This window comes from Macaca fascicularis, chromosome 14 (genome assembly GCF_037993035.2).
Source record: "Macaca fascicularis isolate 582-1 chromosome 14, T2T-MFA8v1.1".
Lineage (NCBI taxonomy): Eukaryota > Metazoa > Chordata > Mammalia > Primates > Cercopithecidae > Macaca > Macaca fascicularis.
Genome location: NC_088388.1, coordinates 34,690,001 through 34,695,530, shown reverse-complemented (window position 1 = coordinate 34,695,530; position 5,530 = coordinate 34,690,001). Strand labels below are relative to the sequence as shown.

The 5,530-nt window shown below is 41.3% G+C and overlaps 1 protein-coding gene across 1 annotated transcript in view; it reads right to left on the bottom strand.

Moving 5' to 3' along the window:
* Positions 1 to 346: 346 nt before the first annotated feature.
* DCDC1 (doublecortin domain containing 1) overlaps positions 347 to 5,530 on the bottom strand; it is a 499,491-nt gene continuing 494,307 nt past the window's right edge. Inside the window, exon 40 of the mRNA XM_005578290.5 lies at positions 347 to 478. The gene's annotated coding sequence lies outside the window, so the exon portion shown is untranslated. The remainder of the gene's footprint in view (positions 479 to 5,530) is intronic.

The window sequence follows — 5,530 nt, the reverse complement described above, 5'->3', positions numbered from 1 at the left end:
GATGAGTTTTATCAGTGAGCCCTTGTGGGTAGAGCTCTGTCCCAAGTAAATAAAACCAAGCATCTTCCTGCCCTCTAGGCACTTATCATTTAGTTGGGGAGACAAAACATGCATTCAATATATATGCGGTTTTTCTTCCAATAAGCCACACTATAAACTGGAAAAATCTAGAGAATGTATACAGATTTCATTAGCATACAAAAATGTCCATGGTGAACAATGCTCTCGATTATGGTATGTCATACGATGAATTTATGGATCTATTGTCTGATTTGTCAATGTTCATTCTTCAAAATAGGCCCATTGAAAAAACTGAGTTATTTTGAAGGATAAATTTTACGACTAATTTTTTTTTTTCATAAACTATGCAGGATTGTTATTTAGAAGATTTGCCAAATTTAGAGTCTTCGGCGATGGAAATAATTGGCCTTCTTGTCACAGTCTTCTGTTTATAAGTAGATGAAGAATGTTTTCTTTCCTGTAAGGTAGAGAGAGGGGGAAAAAAACTATATATATGTATATATATATGAACACACACACACACATTTATATACACACATAGCATATATGAAGTTCAGTAGAATTTGCTATTGAAAAAAATTATCAGAATAGGTGCATTAAAGCTTGATAGGGTTTGTAAAATTTATGGAGGCATCCCCTCAAGGCCTGATGTGAGTTATGAAATCTAATTTTGTTTTCATAGCTCTGTGATAAAATTTTATCAATGTTATAAAAGGGGTCTTTACTAAGACTGACCGGAAATCTGAACTATCTGGCCAGGCAATAAAAACACATTCCTTAGCAGCAAAGTGTCAGACAAGCAAGGTTTAACTAAAATTGATCGATAAGTCTTCCTTTTACAGTTGAGTGCATTCACTTTACTTCATAGGATAATAGTTTTTTTTTAATGGTTTTTCCATTAATATCAGACATCAGTGTTAGTAAGGAACAAACAAGAAAGACATAAAAGAGAGAGGCATGCCATCAAGAAAGAATGTTGCAATCTTTAATGGTAGGGCACTTGTGCTATGGCAAAGGCTTATGTGGGTGAGGTTTGGGGATTTTTGTTACTGATTATTACGGGTTGAACTGCATTCCTCCAAAATTCACATGTCAAAATCCTAACCCCCAGCACCTCAGGATGTGATCTGATTTGGAAATAAGATCATTGCAGATGTAATTAGGTAAGATGAAGTCACACTAGAGTAGGGTGGGTCGCTAATCCAATATCACTGATGTCCTTTCAACAATGGGAAAATCTGAACCCAAGGACACAGGAAGAATGTCACATAAATATGAAGGCAGGGATCGAGGTGATGCTTCTACAACCCAAGAAATGCGAAAAGATTGCCAGCTTTTCTTAGTTTGTTCAGGTTTCTTTCATGAAATAGCTTAGACTGCGTAGCTTAGAAACAAGACAAATTTATTTCTCACAGTTCTGGAGGCTGGGAAGTCCATGATCGAGGTGTCAGCAGATTTGGTGTCTAGTGAGGGCTTGCTTCCTGGTTCATATGGTGCCTGGTTCCAATGGTGGCTTATTGCTGTGTCCTCACATAGTGGAAGAGTCATGGCAGCTCTCTTGGGCTTATTTCATAAGGGCACTAATTCCATTCATGAGGCTACTGCCCTCATGACTTAATTAGCCCCTAAGAGTCCCAGGTCTTACTACTCTCACATTGAGGATTGGGTTTCAACATAGGACTTTTGGAGGGACACAGATATTCAGTCCACGGCACCAGCAAACCATCAGAAGCTAAGGAGAGTATGGCACAGATTCTTCCTCATAGCCCACAGAAGGAATCAGTGCTGCCAACACCTTGATCTTGGACTTCTAGCCTCCAGAACTGGGAGACAATACACTTCTGTTGTTTAAGCTACCCGTCTTGTGGTACTTAATTATGGCATCTACTGTGGTCTGCTATGACTTCCAAAATTCATGTTCTGTAAACTGACTCCCCAATGCAACAATGTTGGGAAGTGGGGCATTTTGAGAGGTATTTGGGTCATGAGGGACTTACCCTCATAAATGGATTAATGCTGCTATAAAAAGGGCATGTGGGAGTGGGTTTGCTTTCTCTTTTCCTTCTACCTTCTGCCCTGTGGGGAAGCAGTAAGAAGACCCTCACCAGACACCAGTGCCTTGATTGTGATCTTGGGCTTCCCAGCCTCCAGAACTGTGAGAAATAGACTTCTGTTCTCACACCTTGGGTTGGGCATCCAAATGTAGCTTACCTTGCCTAACTCAGTTGTCATCAGGAAAGTCATCCAAATATGCAGCAACTGAACCATAAAAACGATCACTTCAAGGCATCTAATGAACTCATTTTCAGAATTACCAAGACCACATCTAACATTTCTGTTGCACTGAAAACTTACAAGGGGTTTCTAGGGAACCTAAATGGAAAACGCAGGCTTTGAGGTTAGGCAGATTTAGGTGTAAATCCCAGTTCTGCCACTTATTGGCTGGTGCCTTTGGCAAAGATATTTCACTTCTTCAAAGCCCAGCTTTCCCATCTGTAAAATGTAAAAGTAGTAGAAGAAATATCTACTTCATAGGGTGATTGTGAATACTGAATGAGACAGACAACATTTATGTAAAAGTCCAATATGGTGCCTGGTACAGGTAGACACTCTAAAAATGTTAGTGTCCTTCTCTTTCTGTGTTGATGATCTCATTTGAGTCTTATAACAAGCAACTTTCCCAAGACTACAGGAAGGTAAGACTCAAGCCAGGGCTTTGTCTCCAAGTCCAGGAATCTTTCCCTGGAAGGAGCCACCTCCAGGCCTTGGCTACCACAAAGTCATGCTATGACCTCCCTCTGTTGCTCTGGTGAGATTTAAATTGGGCTTCTGAAGGTGAAGGTGACCCCATATGCAGATCCTGGTGAGCACCTGTAGAAAGGACCTACTAAGCAGATGAACTTCCAGGAATCAGCTGGAAGAGAGAGAGAGAAAAAAATAAAATCATATCTTCCTAATCATATCTTATCACTGAATTAGAATCAGACTTTTAAAGCTGGATGTAACTTGAGAGGAATCTGCTCTTTTCATTTTCTAGAAGAGGATGTAGCAGCTTATATGGTCCCTTGGCCAGTCAGCATCAAGTTGGATGATCTCATGAATCCCAGTCCAATGTTCCTTCCATTCTAATTAGTGTCCTGAATACCCACAATGTCAGCTAAAGAATGGAAGAACCAGAGTAGATCCAAAAATACGTAAAATAGTCTCAGAATAAGCCTTCGTCATTGAAGAGAAATGTGGCTTTGGTGGAATCAAGATGCTTCCTAACTCTGATTCTTACACCAAGACAAGGCGAAGATGGATTTCAAAATGGTGCTGTAACTGCAATGTAATAGAAGGGGAGGGGTGCATCAGTGCTCTCTCATACCTGCCCTTTTTTTTTTTTTTTTTTTTTTTTTTGGATATGGAGTCTCATTCTGTTGCCCAGGCTGAAGTGTAGTGGCGTGATCTCAGCTCACTGCAGCCTCCGCCTCCCGGGTTCCAGCGATTCTCCTGCCTCAGCCTCCCAAGTAGCTGGGATTACAAGTGCCCACCACCACACCCAGCTAATTTTTGTATTTTTAGTAGATATGGGGTTTCACCATGTTGGCCAGGCTGGTCTTAAACTCCTGACCTCAGGTGATTTGCCCACCTTGGCCTGCCAAAGTGCTAGGATTATAGCATGAGCCACCAGGCCCAGCCCATACCTCCTCTTTAGAAAGGGTGAAGTTTGCTCATCTGGGCCTGTAGCACCCAGGAGCTCCTGAAAGAGCTCATGGCAGTTTCAGAGTAGACAGAGGATGTGAGAAGCAGTGACTCTTGTTTGGAAATCTTCTAAATTGGCTGACTCCCATTTACATGCTGTTTCTGGCAGCAGAGATCAGTCTGGGTCACCTCTATGCCACTGAGTAAATATGCTCAAAATTATTACTATTTCAGACAAATGTTTAACTGTTCTCAGATTATCTATGACACCCTAGGCCAAAGTCACAGCAATCTAACCTGGGAGTGAGTTTACTTTACTTTGTGATTTATGGAATGAGAATTCTGGGTGCTCTGTGGGACTAATTTAATACGAAACATTCAGATGTCTGTCTTATAATGCCATTCATCTTTCCTTAGCCTGCCTGCACCAGGGAGCATGTGGTTCAGAGAGCAGCCTCTCCCTTCTCAGCTACAAATCATCACGCTTGTGAAAGGGGGTGACAAGTCTTCCCTTCTAAGCCAGTCTGCCTGCAACCAAGGGTCTGTCTGGGCTCTGATGGAAGAAAAGTGTTTTCCACTCTAACAGGCTGTTGGAGTGTTTTGAAAGTACAGTTAGCAAAGTAGGATTCCTAGTCAACATTGCTTTGGTTTGCCTTTTGGTGAAGGGAATTTAGTCAGTCTATACTGTCTTATCAACGATTGTAGATTTGTTTTATAAGAAAGCAATGTGATGTTCTATGGATTGACATAATGCATGTGAGAAGAAAGTTCTACAAAAATCTAAACTCTCATTCAGTGTAGTACTTATATTTGAAAAGCAGGTATTTCAATGCATGGCTAAAAAGGAACAAAAATAAAACTTTTTAAACCAACAAGTGACCCTAAATCTCGCATTCATCCAACAAATATTCATGAACACCTGCTATGTAGTAAGGGCTATTCAGGTACTGGAGACACAATTCTGAACATTCTGCTTTCAAGGAGTTTGCAGACCAGTGAGAGAAAGGTCATGTTCACAGTGGTAAGTCCTACAGGTGTGAGCAACAGGTACAGGGGGAGCACATGGAAGAAAGTTCCCCACACAGTCATATTAAATGACATGCGAAAGCTGCAGGAAGAAAATGTTCAAAATCATGGAAGTAAGAGAGAATATACAATCTCGGGGAATGGGGGAAAGTTTAGAATGGGTGGAGTGGAGAACTCTGTGAGCAAAGGGCTGAGAACCCAGACTACAGAGCCAGGGGAGCTCCAGATTCCAAAGGCCTTTGGGCACATGGGAAGGAGTTTGAACTTCATTTTGATGGCAACAGGGGCCACTTAAGCTCTTTAAGTGAGGAAGTGACATGATATGATTCTTATTCTAGAAAGATCATTCTGGCTACAACTTTGACAAAGAATTCAATAGAAGCAAGGCTCTGGGGGGTGGTGTGCAATGACTAGTTGTAAAATTATCTCAGTGAGTGATGGCAGTGGTCTGAAGTCAGATAGGGTAAGTAAGCAACTTTGAAGTATTTACAAAATCCTATAAATGAATCCCAGTTTACTCATATTAACAGTTGTATGCTTGTGCAAATGAAAATCAACCTCTGCCGTCGTCATTTCCTGAGCGAGGTAGAGTCCTATTGACCCTGGTATGTGCTGCCGCTACAGTGCCCCTATTGCTGGTGAAAACTCCCTGAGAAGTCTCTTGAAGACATAGCTTTGGTTAAATGTATAGATATGGCCCATATCAACCTTCCCATGGGAGCTAGGTGTTATCTAATGGATAACACTGCTCCATGGGTGTCCTAGAGAATAACAAGGATTTACAACTCAAGACACAGCA